The following is a 21,059-nucleotide window of genomic DNA, read 5'->3' as shown; positions in this document are numbered from 1 at the left end:
TTGTCACTGAATTCCACAGTTCGGCAGCATAGAACTGGTGTTTTGAGGACACCTGGTTAGAAATGCAGATCGGCTTTATCACTGAATTCCACATGAAGTTCCGTTGGAACCCATTTGTTTACTAAATGGATGACTGGACGGAGACACTGTCCACAGGGACGTCTTGATGCCCAACAGTGCTTGGAGCAGCACTGTTGGGCAATTTCTGTCTCGCTCTGCAGCAACAGTTGAAGTTTTTTTGTTTTCCCGCGAACATGCCCCTAATGGTTTGTTGAAAGTTGCTGACTTCTGAAATGTCTGTCATTTTTTCAAGATGTTTTGTTTTCTGCCTGACGGGCACCGTTTTTACTGCTTTTGAGCCGAAACAGCTCAGTTGGGAGAGCGTTAGACTGAAGATCTGAAGGTCCCTGGTTCAATCTCAGGTTTTGGCAACATAGAACTGGTGTTTTGAGGACACCTTGTTAGAAATTAATATCGGCTTTGTCACTGAATTCCACATGAAGTTCCGTTGGAACCCATTTGTTTACTAAATGGATGACTGGACGGAGACACTGTCCACAGGGAGTTCTTGATGCCCAACAGTGCTTGGAGCAGCACTGTTGGGCAATTTCTGTCTCGCTCTGCAGCAACAGTTGAAGTTTTTTGTTTTCCCGCGAACATGCCCCTAATGGTATGTTGAAAGTTGCTGACTTCTGAAATGTCTGTCAGTTTTTTCAAGACGTTTTGTTTTCTGCCTTACGGGCACCATATTTACTGGAGATGTTTTGGAGAGCGTTAGACTGAAGATCTAAACTTCCCTGGTTCAATCCCGGTTGGGCAGGTGTTTTGAGGACTGAAGAAATCTAAAGGTCCCTTTGTCAATCCCACAGTTTTTGCAGCATAGAACTGGTGTTTTGAGGACACCTGGTTAGAAATGCAGATCGGCTTTGTCACTGAATTCCACATGAAGTTCTGTTGGAACCCATTTGTTTACTAAATGGATGACTGGACGGAGACACTGTCCACAGGGAGTTCTTGATGCCCAACAGTGCTTGGAGCAGCACTGTTGGGCAATTTCTGTCTCGCTCTGCAGCAACAGTTGAAGTTTTTTGTTTTCCCGCGAACATGCCCCTAATGGTATGTTGAAAGTTGCTGACTTCTGAAATGTCTGTCATTTTTTCAAGATGTTTTGTTTTCTGCCTGACGGGCACCATATTTACTGGAGTTGTTTTGGAGAGCGTTAGACTGAAGATCTAAAGGTTGGGGTTCAATCCCGGTTTTGGCTGAAGAACTGGTGTTTTGAGGACCCCTGGTTCAATGCAGATCGGCTTTGTCACTGTTTTCGCAGCATAGAACTGGTGTTTTGAGGACACCTTGTTAGAAATTAATATCGGCTTTGTCACTGAATTCCACATGAAGTTCTGTTGGAACCCATTTGTTTACTAAATGGATGACTGGACGGAGACACTGTCCACAGGGAGTTCTTGATGCCCAACAGTGCTTGGAGCAGCACTGTTGGGCAATTTCTGTCTCGCTCTGCAGCAACAGTTGAAGTTTTTTGTTTTCCCGCGAACATGCCCCTAATGGTATGTTGAAAAAGTTGCTGACTTCTGAAATGTCTGTCATTTTTTTTCAAGATGTTTTGTTTTCTGCCTGACGGGCACCATATTTACTTTTTTTGAGCCTGAAAAAGGTAGCTCAGTTGGGAGAGCGTTAGACTGAAGATCTAAAGGTCCCTGGTTCAATCCAGGGTTTTGGCAGCATAGAACTGGTGTTTTGAGGACACCTTGTTAGAAATGCAGATCGGCTTTGTCACTGAATTCCACATGAAGTTCCGTTGGAACCCATTTGTTTACTAAATGGATGACTGGACGGAGACACTGTCCACAGGGAGTTCTTGATGCCCAACAGTGCTTGGAGCAGCCACTGTTGGGCAATTTCTGTCTCGCTCTGCAGCAACAGTTGAAGTTTTTTGTTTTCCCGCGAACATGCCCCTAATGGTATGTTGAAAGTTGCTGACTTCTGAAATGTCTGTCATTTTTTCAAGATGTTTTGTTTTCTGCCTGACGGGCACCATATTTACTGGAGATGTTTTGGAGAGCGTTAGACTGAAGATCTAAACTTCCCTGGTTCAATCTCAGGTTTTGGCAGCATAGAACTGGTGTTTTGAGGACACCTTGTTAGAAATTAATATCGGCTTTGTCACTGAATTCCACATGAAGTTCTGTTGGAACCCATTTGTTTACTAAATGGATGACTGGACGGAGACACTGTCCACAGGGAGTTCTTGATGCCCAACAGTGCTTGGAGCACCACTGTTGGGCAATTTCTGTCTCGCTCTGCAGCAACAGTTGAAGTTTTTTGTTTTCCCGCGAACATGCCCCTAATGGTATGTTGAAAGTTGCTGACTTCTGAAATGTCTGTCATTTTTTTCAAGATGTTTTGTTTTCTGCCTGACGGGCACCACATTTTACTGCTTTTTTGAGCCGAAATAGCTCAGTTGGGAGAGAGCGTCAGACTGAAGATCTGAAGGTCCCTGGTTCAATCCCGGGTTTCGGCAGCATAAAACTGGTCTTTTGAGGACACATGGTTAGAAATGCAGATCGGCTTTGTCACTGAATTCCACATGAAGTTCCGTTGGAACCCATTTGTTTACTAAATGGATGACTGGACGGAGACACTGTCCACAGGGAGTTCTTGATGCCCAACAGTGCTTGGAGCAGCACTGTTGGGCAATTTCTGTTTCGCTCTGCAGCAACAGTTGAAGTTTTTTGTTTTTCCGCGAACATGCCCCTAATGGTATGTTGAAAGTTGCTGACTTCTGAAATGTCTGTCATTTTTTCAAGATGTTTTGTTTTCTGCCTGACGGGCACCATATTTACTGGAGTTGTTTTGGAGAGCGTTAGACTGAAGATCTAAACGTCCCTGGTTCAATCCCAGGTTTTGGCAGCATAGAACTGGTGTTTTGAGGACACCTGGTTAGAAATGCAGATCGGCTTTGTCACTGCATTCCACAGTTCGGCAGCATAGAACTGGTGTTTTGAGGACACCTGGTTAGACATGCAGATCGGCTTTATCACTGAATTCCACATGAAGTTCTGTTGGAACCCATTTGTTTACTAAATGGATGACTGGACGGAGACGCTGTCCACAGGGAGTTCTTGATGCCCAACAGTGCTTGGAGCAGCACTGTTGGGCAATTTCTGTCTCGCTCTGCAGCAACAGTTGAAGTTTTTTGTTTTCCCGCGAACATGCCCCTAATGGTTTGTTGAAAGTTGCTGACTTCTGAAATGTCTGTCATTTTTTTCAAGATGTTTTGTTTTCTGCCTGACGGGCACCGTATTTACTGCTTTTGAGCCGAAATAGCTCAGTTGGGAGAGCGTTAGACTGAAGATCTAAATGTCCCTGGTTCAATCCAGGGTTTTGGCAGCATAGAACTGGTGTTTTGAGGACACGTTGTTAGAATTGCAGATCGGCTTTGTCACTGAATTCCACATGAAGTTCCGTTGGAACCCATTTGTTTACTAAATGGATGACTGGACGGAGACACTGTCCACAGGGAGGTCTTGATGCCCAACAGTGCTTGGAAAACCACTGTTGGGCAATTTCTGTCTCGCTCTGCAGCAACAGTTGAAGTTTTTTGTTTTCCCGCGAACATGCCCCTAATGGTATGTTGAAAGTTGCTGACTTCTGAAATGTCTGTCAGTTTTTTCAAGACGTTTTGTTTTCTGCCTTACGGGCACCATATTTACTGGAGATGTTTTGGAGAGCGTTAGACTGAAGATCTAAACTTCCCTGGTTCAATCTCAGGTTTTGGCAGCATAGAACTGGTGTTTTGAGGACACCTTGTTAGAAATGCAGATCGGCTTTGTCACTGAATTCCACATGAAGTTCCGTTGGAACCCATTTGTTTACTAAATGGATGACTGGACGGAGACACTGTCCACAGGGAGTTCTTGATGCCCAACAGTGCTTGGAGCACCACTGTTGGGCAATTTCTGTCTCGCTCTGCAGCAACAGTTGAAGTTTTTTGTTTTCCCGCGAACATGCCCCTAATGGTATGTTGAAAGTTGCTGACTTCTGAAATGTCTGTCATTTTTTCAAGATGTTTTGTTTTCTGCCTGACGGGCACCATATTTACTGCTTTTGAGCCGAAATAGCTCAGTTGGGAGAGCGTTAGACTGAAGATCTAAAGGTCCCTGGTTCAATCCTGGGTTTCGGCAGCATAAAACTGGTGTTTTGAGGACACCTGGTTAGAAATGCAGATTGGCTTTGTCACTGAATTCCACATGAAGTTCCGTTGGAACCCATTTGTTTACTAAATGGATGACTGGACGGAGACACTGTCCACAGGGAGTTCTTGATGCCCAACAGTGCTTGGAGCAGCACTGTTGGGCAATTTCTGTCTCGCTCTGCAGCAACAGTTGAAGTTTTTTGTTTTCCCGCGAACATGCCCCTAATGGTTTGTTGAAAGTTGCTGACTTCTGAAATGTCTGTCATTTTTTCAAGATGTTTTGTTTTCTGCCTGACGGCCACCCCGTTTTGTGCGTTTGAGCCGAAATAGCTCAGTTGGGAGAGTGTTAGACTGAAGATCTAAAGTTCCCTGGTTCAATCTCAGGTTTCGGCAACATAGAACTGGTGTTTCGAGGACACCTGTTTAGAAATGCAGATTGGCTTTGTCACTGAATTCCACATGAAGTTCCATTGGAACCCATTTGTTTACTAAATGGATGACTGGACTGCACCTGGGAGATGGTGTATGCTGTGAACACCAGCTACACAGCATTGTTTGGCAGGAAATTGGTCCCCGGATTCTCTCCACCTGCAGTACACACAGGTAGATCAGATATTGTGACAAATGTATGAGAAATAAATACAGTTCATGTAAAAGTAGTTTTATTGGTGTTCACAATTATCACAATTGGGCGCATTTCAGAGAACCCCTTTTTAATTTCCATTAATTTTTTTTCTTATTACAGTGTTTTGCTTAGGAGGACATCACCATGGAGGAACAAGGGGAAGAGGACGAAGGATTTATTGATACCTTGGGAGAGGAGGCCATTGTCGAGAATCTAGTGGCGCCAGATGCTGTGCTGCCTGTCGCCCAGCCGTTCTTTGGACCTCACCCTTGGATGCCCCCAGCAATGTTAAGGTTTCCTACGGTAGTCAAGTTGACAATTAGTTTTATAAGTTCTAAAAAGCAGTTGTATGTTTCCAGCCGCCCTCTGCCACACAGCTGCCCGCTGCCCAGATGCCCTCTGCCGTGCTGCCCCTGTCCAGCATAGCTGCAAACACTCCCGTTTTTCCCGGGTTTCTCCCGTTTTTTAGCCCTATCTCCCGGACCCCTCCCGGTTTGTTATTTCTCCCGGGAAACTCCCGTAATTTGCATGGCCCAAACTCCTATATAAATAATCAGATGTCTAATGTTGACCAGTTGCCAGATCTTGTATGAAACGCATCCTATTCACACAATCCACACACCATGTGCAATTTTCAATCCGTTTGTCACCTCAACCTGGCAACCCATAACCCAGTTGCGCAGTTGATCTCTGCTCAAGCTTCGCGGAAAGTTCAGACCCGAAAGGGAGCAGATACAAATGGCAGGTGAAGGTGGTGAAGGTGAAGGTGAAGGTGTTGGGCACAACAATTTACATGCATCTTACCTAGTCATATCGACAACCTCCACGCTTTTTGTAAGGTGTGTCGCATTGATTTTAATGTTGCGCACGGCGGGGAAAATGACATTACCCAGCACATTAAAACATAGTGGCACCATCGCGCAGAAGAAGCACATAAGAGCACACGGGTGATTTCATCCTTCATCATGAAAGAACAGACAGAGGCAGAAAACGTGAAGCAAGCTGAACTCAAGATGGCAATGTTGGTAGCACAGACTTAAAGTACACTTAACAGTATAATAGTTTATAAAACTGAAGGACTCAAAGCAGCCTTGTAACAACAACTGGCAACAATTATCAGCTTGTGGCAGAACCTGGAGCAGTTCGATAAGGTGCACGAAGAAGTGCGTCCTGGGAACCAGTTGCTCTCCGGCTCAGTAGCCTAACTGCTGTCGCCTTGTAGAGATGACCTTTGTGAGGCTGTGTAACATCCACCGCAGCCCCAAAAATAAATGCACAAATAAAGGCACAGTATCCCTATCCAAGTGGGACCTAATTCTCAGGGATTATAGAAAAATTAGGCAGCTAATCCTGAGTAACTCAGAGGTAATGCAGCACACCACACTCCAGCTGGTGGAGGTCAACCAGAGGACGCTCATCACGTGGCACAATGAGCGTCTAAAGGCTCAGGAGGTGTCAGTGCTTTTGCAAGGTCTGCAACTACCTGTAGCTCGGCCAGTCACTTTTGACACACTGCCTCCAGCAGGAGTGCTGCCTGTCACACCTCCACAGTACAGCCACCAAATGCACACTTACAAATTGCTGCCAAACACAGCTGGTCAGGTGAAGATCAAGCTCAAAAACATTCAGCCTTCTACCTCAGCTACCTCAGCCCCTATGGCAACAGAACCTCAGTTGCCCAGATTGCTTCTACCCAAGCCAGCACCAGGGTCAGTTTGTGTTGCCACATGCAACAGTGCCCATCACTAACCCTGTACCAAGCGCTACCATGTCTCCCATGCCCCCTCTACCTGCAGAGACAACAAAACGCAAGTACACCTGCACTGTGACTACCAATTTGTGTCGAAAATGTGTATAAAGGGAAAATGTACTTCCCAAACACAGAGAGCATAACCAAAGAGGAGTGTCAGCGAAGAATAAGGGAGTTATAGTGCATTTACTTTGCTAGAGCTACTCTCCATAAATGTAAATATATTTGTTTTAATTAATACATTTTTTTGTGAAATTAAAATCTGTTTAAATATGTTTGTTTTAATAAATACACTTTTTTTGTCAAATTAAAATCTGTTTAAATATGTTTGTTTTAATAAATACACTTGTTGTGAAATTAAAATTGTGTGTGTTGTATTCATTCACAATCAGGTGTCATTAGGTCAAATGTAATTACTTTTTTTATGGAGTAGGCATAATTTCTTGGAATATGAATGAAATATAGGCCTATAACAGTGTAGTGTGAAGGATGTAAGTACTCTAAAAAGCAATAAGAAACAATGGACATAGCATAGTCAATGCAGTTCATGCAGTTTTAAAATGCAAATAAAAGTATTTGGATTCAAGTTTAAATTGTTATAAAAATAATTTATTGGTAAATTTATTGATTGCAAACCAGAAAAAATAACCAAATTATCTGTTCTCTGTAATTGTTTTCCGGCAGGGATTCGAAACAGAGATTTCATGGAGTTTCTGTTCCGGCAGGGATTCGAATAGGCGATTTCTTATACAGACAAATGTCCCCCAGCTTTTACAGTATTTACTGTAAACAATTTTCTTTCAGTTCTGTTATTGTTTTTACAGTATTTGATTAGACATAACCTTACAGTAATGTAATATAGTAAAAGTTTGTTGCATCGATGATTAGGGAAGATGTCTTCATTGATCACACTTCTGATTATTAGGAATTATGGAAATAGTTTGTTGTTGAATTTGATGGGTAATGTACAGTTACATTCTTGCCTACTGTAATGTGAAAACAGTGAAGCAACCTTCTTTAGCACATCGAAGGGTAATTGTGAAACATGTATCTTACATTGTTTGGTCTTGGACTAAGTGATTGTTACAATAATTTAACTGAAATAATTGCTCTATGATATGTTTAGGTGACTTACAGTAAAAAGGTTTTTTTTAATACATAAATTTTTATCATATAACAGTTAAATTCAACAATAATAATGCATAATATACTTCTGTAGGTGTTACTATGCGGTAATTAGAGGACAAAGAGGATTAAAAAAACATGATGGACTCAGAAGAGGTAGCAGGGGCGGATCTACCGGGGTGGCATAGGGTGGCAAATGCCACCCTAAGAGAAAGCCTTGCCACCCCTGCTGCCACCCCAGTTGGCAGCAACAAATTAAAAGTTATGGCCAATTTGACAATTTACGAGCGTGAATCTCCGACTGCAGTGAATGCAGCACGAGATGACGCCAGAGCGGCAAGAGTCTGATTTGTTTGGAAAACTGAGTGGCACAAAGCGAGGGAGCCAGGAGTCGTGAGGAAAGGAGACACAGGAGGAAAGTGGTCAAAATGGATTAACTAGCTATCAAGAAATGAAATTATAACGAAAGCACAGTGCTAGCATAGTTGCGATGCTAATTTTGAGATGATAAAAATCAGCTTGAAGAACATTATTTTGCTAAATAAACATATAATGTTACTTAGGTCTGACGTTTCTTCAACGTCTGTCAAGGAAAACACTGTAAAATTACTTTTAATCTTACAGAAATGAAGAGGAAAGGTAGCATATGTAGTTTTTTTCTCACCAAAGAGAAAGGCGAGAGAAATAGAAAATGAACAACTGAGCAAGGTAGACAGAGAAGATGAGGTGGAAGGAGAGAGAGAAGACGAAGACGAGGTGGAGGGAAAAAGACAACAGAAATGTGACAGAGACAGAATACAAGGCCAAGGCGACCAGGGACAGGAGGAGGTGGGAGAACACCACAGCGATAAAGATATGGAGGAAGAGCATCACCAAGATGAGGAGGGAGAGAGCGATAGACAAGATAACGTGCAGGGCTCAGACAGTGAAAGGGAAAGCAGAGTGCCTGGGCCATCACCAACGATCTCCAGTCGAGCTGGTCCACATGGTATGGAAATTGTTGCTGTATATATACTAAGTTACATATTAATAAGAACAACAAATGACGAAGACAGACATTTTTATAAAATTTAAGAGACATTGCTTTGACATCAAATAAATATAAAAGTTCACGTTTACTTAAATATTAATAATTAGGGAAAGTTGTCAGTGTGAAAGTGTTATGAGATGGGGAGATGAATTTTTATATTTTGTGTAGAATGTATTTTAGATCTATTGCTCAGATTAAATTAAAAAAAATTAAATTAAACTAAAAATACTCTCCCAGGCTAAAATGTTAGTGTGTGTTAACACAGTCTGATGGTTATAACTAATCAATGACAGTTCCCTAATCTTGTACAAATACTGCCTGCAACGCTGCCTCTCTGACATAGTCAAAAACTGTTTGATTCCCCTCTCACACATCTGTCACTCATCACTTGGGTCTTACCTTAATGCCTTTCCTGTGATAATGCCCCTTACATACTTCTATCTCCTATTAAGTGAGATGACATTGAATGGTCATTTATTCCTAATATGATCGGTTTCAAATGAAACCTCAAATGCATCAATGACATTGATTGCATGAGATTAAGTTTGTCTGTATGAGTTTGTAAATGGCAGCCTGTGCCCTTTTGTAGTTTGTACATACTATTTCTCATCAAACTGTGATAAAATTCAGTATATATACATCTGCCATATGTTGCCACCCCTCAAAAATTCCTGCCCCCCTCTCGCCACCCCATAAATATTTTTCTAGATCCGCCCCTGAGAGGTAGTTATCTTCACTTGAGCTTTTGCATGCAAAAGTCGTCAGACTACACCATTTTCTAAACATAGCCATACTGATGAATACAGAAAGAGTTGTGTGGAGCTGATCTTAATTAGCTTTGTATCAACTCATTTGGCAATGGCTTGGATGTAACAGATGTTTATTATTAGTAGAAACATGTTAATCACTAAAGCTGGCCAATACATTAATAATTAATTTTATTATGGCCTTGGTCTGTGTCAGTCCTATATTACTTAATCGGTACTGTTAGAATAAACCTGTAACTCCTTAAAAGCTGTCTTGATTATAGTGATGGCCAAATGAAGCTTCAGGAACCATTTTTATTTATTTTCTGAGAACACAAGATTTTGGTTTAAAAAAGGCTCAAGGAATGGCAATTTAGTATGCTTTCACGCCTTGTTCAGGTAAGGCTCAGGAGTGGTCTTCTACCAATCGGAAGGTTGTTGATTGGATTCCATGTCAAAGTGACTTTGGGCAAGACACTGAACCCCAAAATGCTCTGCCAGTGCTGTGCCATTGGTGTGTAAATATGTGTAAATGTTAATCTGATTAGCAGGTGGCAGCCTGAGTGTGTGTGTGTGTGTGTGTGTGTGTGTGTGTGTGTGTGTGTGTGTGTGTGTGTGTGTGTGTGTGTGTGTGTGTGTGTGTGTGTGTGTGTGTGTGTGTGTGTGTGTGTGTGTGTGTGTGTGTGTGTGTGTGTGTGTGTGAATGGTGCCTGTACTATGTAAAAGTGCTTTGAGTAGCCATTAACACACTAGAAATGTGCTATATAAATGCAGTCCATTTACATTTAGTGGGCTCAGAAAATAAAGAAAATGGTTTGGCCATCACTAATTGATTGTGACCTTTTCTTATGGAGTACATCAGTGTATCATTGGCTTCACTGGCACACAATGTTGTATTGTTATGAATCAGAATCACTGTTCAATAGATCTAGGCTATATAAATTAATTATTGTAAAGACATTTAGCAGCACACAGTCATTATGCATTTCTACTAACTGGTGTGTTGTCCAAAATCTTCATGGGAAATGTGGATATCCTTTTCAAAATATAGCTACAATAAAGGCTATGATTAGTAGCAGTAACAGTAGCTTGTTAATTTCAATGCTAAAATATTAAGATTTTTGACAAAATTGTAATAATCAGGAAAAGCAGATGGCAAAAGAAATATTGCTTCCATGTAGATATCACAAGGGATGCGTTGTTAAGGTGAAGCCGCACATTTGTAACTCTTATGCATTTATTTAACCTTCGCTAAGCCACGCCCGAAAACTGCCACAGGCCAATTGTGGCTTAGCAACCGTAACTAGGCGCAGGAGGTCTGTCAAGCTTTCGAGCGAGGGAAACACGCCGAAGCGTTGTGCGTATGTATTGTGAAAATCCGATACCCGGTATCCTAAAAGTTTGGACGGGGTGGTGGAATTTTTTCCCTTCCCAAAACCTAAAACCCAAGGGGAGAAATGCTGGCGTGGATCAAGCAGTGTGGGAGGCCCCATTCACAACTAGCTAAATGTCGACAAGATTAACAAAAACACCTACGTTTGCTCCAAGAACACGCTAATGTTAGCTAGCAAGCTAACTCAGCACAGCATTAAAAAAATAAAGGACACTTCCGGCGCAAAACTAACCTAGGGGATAATAGAATAATAAAAGCTTGAAACAAGCTAGCGCTGATTAGCTTACAACGCTAGTATTTGGGGCACAGGGAAAGTAAAAACAAATCGCTATTTATACCACTAAAAAGGCTCAAAATATCACCACACTTCAACGGTAGCATAATGAGGGTCCCTAAATGTTAACCGAAGCATTGAGAACTTTGTAAGTGTACAGACAGTTTATTAAAAAGATAGATTATAAAGACAGTCGCATTCTTGTATACCGGCTTTCTAAACTATCTTTTTAATAAACTGTCTGTACACTTACAATATATATATATATATATATATATATATATATATATATATATATATATATATATATATATATATATATATATATATATATATATATATATATATATACACACAGTGCCTACAACCTAAAACAACTTCAGATATCTGTCTGGATCAATGGAAGTACATTTCCAGGATAATTGCCTGACATCCTAAGCGTGGCTTCAGCGCCAAGTGTCCCTCACTTTCCGCTCTCTGTGTGTTGCCATTCTCAAACTCTGTTAGGGAAACAACAAAAAACTTCAAGCTAGCAAGCTACATGCTGAAATGGCAGGTTTTGAAGAAAATTTGGATCGTGCAATAAGGCAGGACTGCTTGGTTCTTTTGGTGAACGATTGTAAAGATTTAAAAAGAATGTGTTTATGGCATTTACTATCTAACTGGGATGTTTTAGGACCGATACTGACCAATACTTACTGTACGTATTGTATGAACAGTTAACTTAATTTAATACTGTATGTGGCAATTTATTTTGCAGTCTGCAAATGTTCCACCAAAACAAGTTCCTTTCTGAGACATGCAGAGCCACCGTCGATGCGTCCAGAGCTTAGCAAGACCATTGTGACTGGTTTGAAGAAATGCAAACAACCAAGAGCGTTTTTTTTCTCCTATCATAAAATGTATGTGTGTTGAGTTGCCAGAACTTACTCCAGAGCGCTGTGGATATAGGTCATTTTCATTACTCACGACAATCCCAGCAGTTCCACGTGCAGCCATTGACCAAGCGGGAGTGAGAACGGGTCAAATTCATTTCCTTGTTTCTGTTATGAAGACGAGACATGTGTGACTCGAACATCTCACATTTAATAACAAAACGTACAGCAAAAGACTTTTCAGACCGTCCTGCCAACCTGTATACATTTTAACATCAATGTACGCTGTAACGTTTTTTCACTATAAAGTCACTGAAGTGGCTGCTGTTTCAATACTGTCGGCTCTCTGCAGCAGGCGCGGCTGCTGCTCCATTTCCCCCGCAACTGACGCACGCACGCACACACACAATCACACACGGTGGATGCAGGAAAAAACGCAGATGAGACGACACAATGACCTAAATTGAGGACAGCTACGCTCGTTATTGTAAGTGCAATGATAAGTTAAAGTCCAATAAGTACTTTATCAAGCCGTATGAATGTGTGTGTTATGTGTGGCCAGGATAGGAAATTAACTAACAATTTAAAGATCAACAAGCTACTGACAGTGACATATATGTTCATATTTGATTAATTCAATAAATTATAATTTTTTGTCTTAAATACACCAGACATTTTCATATTATACCAACATTTGCAGCATCCTGAACCTTTTTGGTAAGGTTCCTAGGAAATCTCAGCCCAGAGTAATTCATTAATAGTAATAATTATTATTCTCCCCAAAACAAGTTTCCTTTTTATTTTTAAAGAACTATACAAAAACAACTTTCACTGTCTTGTGCAACTTCATTGCAACAAACATACAAAAGACATCGCAACTTTTATCACAATTTTTTACAAAAGCTCCCGTTAAATCAGGCATTTTGGGCTGCAACAATCTTAAAAAAAGGCCGCAAAATCCTGGAAGGACTGCCCTTGTGTGTTTTTTCATGTGTTATGGTGTGCATTCACCAGTGTTTTTTTGTTGTTGTTGTTGTGGTGCGCGTAGGCTACTCCTGATTTTGTCAGTCATCTCATCTCTTATATGCTGTGTCTCTAGGATTCTATCCTGTCCTATTCATGGTAACCTACTTGTGGACATTGCGCCATCATCACATGCTGTAGTAGGGGGGCCCGTCTTGATAATCCTGCATAGGATACACCACTGCATCCATCCATCTTCAACCGCTTATTCGGGGTCGGGTCGCGGGGGCAGCAGCTCCAGCATGGGACCCCAAACTGCCCTTTCTAGAGCCACATTAACCAGCTCTGACTGGGCCAGGGTGGAGATATAATCTCTCCACCTAGGCCTGGGTTTTCCCCGAGGCCTTCTCCCAGCAGGACACCAGAGGGCATCCTTACCAGATGCCCGAACAACCTCAACTGGCTCCTTTTGACGCAAAGGAGCAGCAGCTCTACACAGAGTTCCACACATATGACTGAACTTCTTACCCAATCTCTAAGGGAGATGCCAGCCACTCTCCTGAGAAAAGCCATTCAACTCCATTGTCCCTTCACTCGCAAACAAGACCCCTAGGTACTTGAACTTCTTCAGTTGGGGTAAGAACTCATTCCCCATCTGGAGTAGGCACTCCATCAGTATCCTGCTGAGAACCATGGCCTCAGACTCAGAGGTGCTCATTCTCATCATAGCTGCTTCACACTCGACTGCGAACCGATCCAGTGAGTGCTGAAAGTCCAGGTCCGATGATGCCGACCCCAGCGGTACCTCCCACAGGTGATGGGCCCATGGGATGGAGAGGGTGGTCCCACAGGCTCCATGGCAAGCCCGGGCTCCATGGCAAGCCCGGCTACCAGGCGCTTGCTGACGAGCCCTCCATCTAGGCCTGGCTCCAGATGGGGGCCCCAGGGTTCCTATGTGCCAGGTCACTCTTCCTCATTGGGGTTTGTGAACCATTCTTAGTCTGGCCCCTCGCCTGAGACCACTTACTGTGTTCACAAGCTGGAGATGACTGTTGTCTGCTGTTTGGTGCTAGGCAGGTAGATCATTGTGGGTTTATCAGAACCGAAATCAGCTGCCTGGGACTGAAAACAAGGTTAAAGAAAGTGGGGGACTGAACCAAAACTGTAACGTTGTGGACCGTAAAACCAAAACAATGGTTATATCATCTTTTTTATTCCATGTGTTCTTCCTTGTCAAAACCTGGCATCTACATTACCCACAATTCAACTTGACTGCCGACAGTTCAGACAGAGATTCAGGTGTGTTATGCTTGTAGCAGCTAATGTAGCCTCAGTCAGAGAGGAAGAGAAGGCTACGCAGGTCTGATAATGTTACATTTTTCACATATATAGTAGTCTTTGATGTTTTAAATTGGTGAAGTTTCTTTTAAAGCTGTATTGGCGCATGAAAACAACCTATTTCAACCATACACCCAACTATTCAAAGCCATATTAAGTTGTTGCCTATTGGTTTTCCAAATATCACTAAAATAATTGTTTTTATTTTGTGTACCCTATTAGTTAAAAACTGTAAAATAAGTAGGAGTAGTAGCAGTCATAGCCCAAGCAGCAAAAGTGGTAATGGTGGTAGTGGTATTAGAAGCAGAAAGGGTGCTAATGCTACTAGCAGCTGTAGGAGTGACAGTAAAAACAGTAAAAGCAGCTGGTGTAAAGAAATACATGTATAACCAGTTTCCTGCTGTTTGAACTTAAATGACATCACAGCAACAGGAGTGAAATGCTTTTCTTTCTTCAATCTCCTCTCATTCCCTTATCCAGTCTAAAACCGACTCTCCCAAGGTGACCCTGTCTCCCTTGCTCTCCTCCCTCCCTTTTCCACCCTCCCTCTTTCCATCACACACTTCCCTAATACTCTGTCAGTCAGAAAAAAGCCTCCCGGAAACGAGAGTGAGAGGTGCGTGTGTATGTGTGGGCATTAGCTGATGTTTGTGTGTGCATGTGTGTGCACATGGTTTGCATGAATATGAGGTGGAAAGCAGTCAAGAGGCAACTAGCGAGGGAGGAAAACTGTAAGAAGAGACAGGATGGGAGGAGAAAGACCGACAGAGGTAGAGGAAAAAACCAAAAGAGAGGATTAGGAAATGATTGCTCAAATCACAGGTTACAGGTTGATGTCTTGTCAGGTGCTACTGTTAACTTGTCAGTAACTGTTTGTGCTCATAGGTCTGGACATAAAAAAGAGTCTACCTTCAAATAACCAGTTGTATATTAGGAAAAAGGCCAGACATGTTTTCACAAACAGACCCAAATGAGAAATTTAGTCTCACAAAGACAAATAACTACTATTGTCTTCTTTCCTCTTCTAAGCTTGTCAAAATAATCATAATAATGTGTTTACTTGTGCCCCAGTTGTAGTATAAATAACAATATTAATAAAAAAAACAATAAGGCTATAATATGTACTCATTAAAAGAAAGCTGTGGCCAGTATGGTGTTGAGAAATTATCCATTTAATTATCACATATTTATTCATAAAATCTGTATCTGTGATGCTCTTTTCTGTCAGTTCATCACTGCTGATTAGTGAAGGCCAAGCTCCATGAAGCAATTTCTTTATTTTCTGAAGCCACTAGATGGCACTCTCTCTACGCCAAACCATTGAAAGCACAATGAGTTGCCATTCCTCCTTTTTTCTTTAAACCAAGAGCGCCATCGCCATGTGTGCTCAGAAAATTGAAGGTGCCCTGCCACACCACTAACTTTTTTCACTAGGGGCACAACCAGAAAAGTTAGGGGCACACACCGTGAATCAACATGCTAACCAAATATTCACATTTCTACTAATTTCCACTGTATTACTAATAAATACTTTGATAATAGATGCAGAAATTACAATGTGCTGTTTCAAATTCAGTGTCACTTTTGAAGATGCAACATAGAAGGTAAACTGACAGCCCCATAGTGGTCATGACAGTAAATATATATATATATATATATATATATATATATATATATATATATATATATATATATATATATATATATATTATTATTTTTCTTTTTATTATTATTGTATTTGTATATTATTTTTTAGCCTGTTTTATTTTCATCATGACCGTTTTTCATTGATCTTTAATGTTTCATGTAAAGCACTTTGAATTGCCTTGTTGCTGAAAGGTGCTGTAGAAATAAAGTTCAGTTCAGTCAGTCAGTCACCAGGGCACAGAAACCACTGTTGTGCCTGCTCGTCTCCAAGGAAGTGTAACGTCAACAGCACCGCGACCGCTTTTGGCTCGCCATTAATATCATATCGTAGCAAACGCTGTCTGCGTGTAGCTATGAAAAACTGTAACCACACCACACTGAAACCACTTTATCGGCATTTCCGTGACTTACTGTGACTTCAACAAAACTGCAGAGCCAACGTAGTTTGCACCGTCTGCAGCTCAGTGTGTGTGTTTGTGTCAGCGCTCTGCTCTCTGTCAATTTTCAGAGAGAACAGATAAGCTTGCGTTTACGCGCTCTCAAGTACCGAAATTTCAACGTTTAACGTGTAAAAAAAGAGGGCAAATTTACTGGTCGCACATGTGCGACTGGATGTAAAATTCAGTCGCACACTCTCAAATTTTGGTCGCAGTCTGGAGCCCTGCACACATATTTCATTACTTTGTGGTAATGTCTGAAGTTCTACTATGGACTCTGTAACATTTTTTGTGGAAAAAATGCCTTGGTTACCTTGTTTCAAACCATTCTAGCGTGGTATAGAAAGCCTCCAGGAAGACTCAGCTCGATTTGTGACAGTTCTCATTAATATTCAATGAGCTAAGCTGCTTGACTCTGATTGGCTAACAGCTAGCCAATGTCTATCAGCGTCCTTTACCCAGCGCAACTGAGCGAGCTCATGAATAGTAATGAGCTCAGGCAACACCACGTCAGACTGACCAGCTTTTGTAATTGGCCTGATTTCTCCGCTTATTTCTTTTCAGTGGCTAGAGCTGACAGAGGAGGCAGCAGTTCATTTTCACATTCACGACATAACACAAACATATATGAACTAAAAACGGTTTTGTGTGGCAGGGCACCTTTATGAAAATGATTCACGAAGCTAAATCAAGCTTCATTTGGCCTTCACTATTGATAATGCCAACCGTCCAGTTATATACTACTGGCAGACCTACTTAACATTATTATTGAATCTGAAGTATTGAATTTGCTTATCGATTTGAGTCACCAATTGATTCTTTGAGGATTCACCTTTAACTTTATAACTAAAGGTAAAGATTTGGTTGAGAGCTGTAATCACCTTTTTTGGCTGTGAAGGCTTAAGCACAACTGTTTTGAGTGGTAGCATTCGATTTTAGCAGCATATATTTGAAACATAAAAATAAGGTGTAGCCCACTTACTTTTGCAAACCTTAATTTTGATGCGCCACTTAATCTAAAGTGTCCCATTCCTTAAAATTAGGGCTGCAACTAACAATTATTTTCATTGTCGATTATTAGTTGTTTGGTCTATAAAATGTAAGAAAATGGTGAAAAATGTTGATCAGTGTTACCCAAAGCCCAAGATGATGTCCTCAAATGTCTTGTTTTATCCACAACTCAAAGATATTCAGGAGTGAAGAAACTAGAAAATATTTAATTCAATTTGGTCAATTGTTAATTTGTTAGTATAAGACAGAATGCCCGGTACCCAACTTGATTTGAAGGCACTCCAATAAATCCTATCAAGCTTTTGGCTCCTTCCACTGTAAGGTCAGCCAAGGTCCTAAAAACTGTCCCTGGCTATAGTTTGGTCTCTGACTTTTTATAGCCGTGTCCTAGCTCTGAATGGCTCTGGATTTATGTGCTTTTACATAAGCCTCTCTCTCTCTCTCTCTCTCTCTCTCTCTCTCTCTCTCTCTCTCTCTCTCTCTCTCTCATTTTGTAACCTCTCTCACTCTTCTTTGAATTCTTCATACCACCCGCAACACAGACACACACACACACACACACAGGCACACTTAATTTTTTGTCTCGTCAGTATTCATGAATTGCAGCATATGGCTTTTCTCCTACTATATTTATGAAGTGTTCAGCGGCTCCTCTCTCTCTCAATAGTAATGTACTGTACACTTAAATTAAGGGCCCTTCTACACACACACAAACACACACACACACACACACACACACACACACATGCATACACACACACACACACACACACACACACACACACACACACACACACACACACCATCCTTACCTATAGTATTCATGGTTCTGTAATGTCTGGCAGGCCTGAGATGATATGCCTGCCTATGTGTGTGTGTGTGTGTGTGTGTGTGTGTGTGTGAGTGCGTGCGTGCGTGCGTGTGTGATGTGTCCATTACTCTGAAAGCTTCCCTCCACCTGATTCACTGTGGTTTTAATGATATTTAACCTGCCAGGCCATTTTGAAAATAGGCCCTGGCTGTAAAAATACACCTGATGTATGGTCCCATCTGTTTCACCTACTGTCCCACTTCGCCCACACCAACCCCTCCTCACACACACACACACACACACACACACACACACACACACACACACACACACACGCTACTACTGACACATCCAGCACAATACCCTCACACAACATGCAAATGCACACATGCAGAGTCCTGATCTTGTGTGCTATTCTACCCTTGCTGCTTGTATTATTAACTCTGAGGGCAGTTCATTTATTAGTTTCTCTTCTTAACATTATTAGATGTAGTTCACCTCCACCATTATCTGTAGATCTGCTCGCCCCAGCTGCATTCATAATTAACCCCCAGTGTCAATACTGATAACTGCTAAATATGCTATGCTCCAGCAAAGCGAGACTTTCGTCACACAATGTAATTTTTTGCAGAAATGTAACCTTTATGGAGTTGCAGATTAAAGATCAAGTTGCACAGTTTAAACTCACTCTGGTATTAAATTGTTTTCAACCCATTCTCACGCCCAACTCGTAAAATAACTGACGCTTCGTCAGTGGTTCTCCATGTCAGATACTGACGCAAACATCACTCTTTAGCGTCTGTATGGGACGCACCGGGCATAGCAGCAGCTTGAACGTGGCGCTGTAAGATGGCGTGTTGTAGTATTAAGAGCGACAACGGTAGTGAGTAATATGAAAGACCGAAAATCTGCGTAAGGAGGCAGGTTGGGGTGGTGGATGGTTCAAACAACACAGGACTTTTTCCCAGGAGACCGGGGTTTGTGACCCGTTCTTGTCCTGCGTGTCACCGAAACGTACATTTTGTAACAGCACCCATATAACTGTACTGTTCTTGTGCCGCATGTCAGTTAAACGTACATCCTGACCAAGAGCGTCAAAAAGTGACACCAAGAGTCCCGACCAAGCTTGTCTAAATATGACGCCAAAGGGCAAGACACAAGTACAGAGAGCGTCAAAAAGTAACGCCAAGAGTCCCTACCAAGTGCGTCTGAATATGACGATATAGGAGACTTTTTGCGTCAATAACAAACGGCAAAAGCACCTGACCAAGTGTCGCTTTTTGACGCGATGGGAATGAGAATGTGCTGGTGTTTTCGTCTTAGAACTTGAACTCTTTCACAGTGTGTTTTCAGTTCATTTGATGGGGTGTGCATAAGACTGGCATGACCCCTTCATAACTATGACATGGCACCTGTCATGACCATAACTGACTCATGACTCAATGTTTGTGTTATGATAACTTGACATTTAGGCACATGACAATATAACTTGTCAATGCTTTGTTATGACAACTTGACATTAACCAAGACAACATAGTCTTAAATATGTCATAACAGGAAACTATTTAGCTTCCTATGTTAACATAACATTAAAATATCCTTAAGTGCTAGGTCTTTACATTGGCTGTTATAAGAGCATTATAATTATGTCATGAATATTTTTCCTTGACCTCAAGTAAAGTGAAACAATTTGGACTTGTCATTAAGATGTCCTAAAAGTTGTAATACCAGTTTGACGACAGTGATTGCAGTTCCGAAGTGATTGAATGAGTTTTGGACAGATAACGTTAGCTGTAGGCTAATGTTACTTGTTACTAAAGTAACCGCTAACTGTAGTTAGCTGCCGTTAGCTAGTACGCTAGGTTAGCTGCACAGCTGTCCCATAAGCCGACACCCCATGGTGCAAAGAGCCAAACCCGAAAAGAAAACAATCTTGGTAGTGTATTCCCTGTCGTGAAACTGGCCTCCTCCGTTCTACGGTTGTCCATAAACCATCAGGGTGGCTATGTTCATTTTTTTCAGTCTCTGACAACGATCCTTTCAGTCACAATTGACGGAAGCCCTATTTTTTAGATGTACTGATTCAGTGACTACTCAGATTAGCTTGAGGATTTGGTGTTAAAAATTAGCTCATTGATATACTGTACATCTCTAATATGTAGGATATTATGATAATCAGAAACAGCAAATTTGAAAACACTACCAATAAGAACGCAATGAGAACACAAATGCAGTTAGATAACAACAGCAACAACAACAACAAGGCTGTTTAACTTCACTTACTTGACATACGTCAATGTACACCACTGAAAACAGCAAACACAACTAGGATAACTATTCTCATGAAAAGCAAATATATATGGACTATATTGTAAAATAAACAGTGGAGAATTTTGTAAGATATTACAAGACCAGTGATGTCAAGAGTAAGTACCAAAGCACAACTGCAAGGCCTCAATTGGTTCTTAAACAATAATCATTGACAAAAGAAAGCTCATCCCAAAACTACAGATGTCTTGAGTCCAGATGCTGATCCATTGATGTCAAATAGTATAATTACTTTCAAATGTTTTCTTTGTGAATTAAAACCCATCTGAGTTTTATTTTACTTGTTAATGCTGAGGGTAACAAGCCAGAATATGTGCTGATGTTTCTGTTAAATCACACTGTGTACTACAACTCTTTCCACAACATTAGCTTCCCGTTCACTGTTTTAACAGCAGCTCCGGGCTTCTTTTGATGACACAAGGTATTAGATTCTTGTCTCTGATGCCTCTTGCTTCGGGCAAGAATTGTCCATATTTCCAATTATTGATTTGGC

General features: G+C 41.4%; 5 non-coding genes across 5 annotated transcripts; all 5 read left to right on the top strand.

Moving 5' to 3' along the window:
* The first annotated feature begins 358 nt into the window (after positions 1 to 358).
* Positions 359 to 431, top strand: trnaf-gaa (transfer RNA phenylalanine (anticodon GAA)). The gene has a single exon. It is a non-coding gene; the product is annotated as a tRNA-Phe (tRNA).
* A 2,033-nt stretch (positions 432 to 2,464) lies between these two features.
* Positions 2,465 to 2,539, top strand: trnaf-gaa (transfer RNA phenylalanine (anticodon GAA)). The gene has a single exon. It is a non-coding gene; the product is annotated as a tRNA-Phe (tRNA).
* Positions 2,540 to 3,335: 796 nt separating this feature from the next.
* Positions 3,336 to 3,408, top strand: trnaf-gaa (transfer RNA phenylalanine (anticodon GAA)). Its single transcript has one exon. It is a non-coding gene; the product is annotated as a tRNA-Phe (tRNA).
* A 721-nt stretch (positions 3,409 to 4,129) lies between these two features.
* On the top strand, positions 4,130 to 4,202 carry trnaf-gaa (transfer RNA phenylalanine (anticodon GAA)). The gene has a single exon. It is a non-coding gene; the product is annotated as a tRNA-Phe (tRNA).
* A 331-nt stretch (positions 4,203 to 4,533) lies between these two features.
* On the top strand, positions 4,534 to 4,606 carry trnaf-gaa (transfer RNA phenylalanine (anticodon GAA)). The gene has a single exon. It is a non-coding gene; the product is annotated as a tRNA-Phe (tRNA).
* Positions 4,607 to 21,059: the final 16,453 nt, after the last annotated feature.

This window comes from Perca flavescens, chromosome 10 (genome assembly GCF_004354835.1).
Source record: "Perca flavescens isolate YP-PL-M2 chromosome 10, PFLA_1.0, whole genome shotgun sequence".
Taxonomy (NCBI): Eukaryota; Metazoa; Chordata; class Actinopteri; order Perciformes; family Percidae; genus Perca; species Perca flavescens.
Note: the sequence above shows the minus strand (reverse complement) of the source record. Positions and strands in the feature narration are given on the sequence as shown.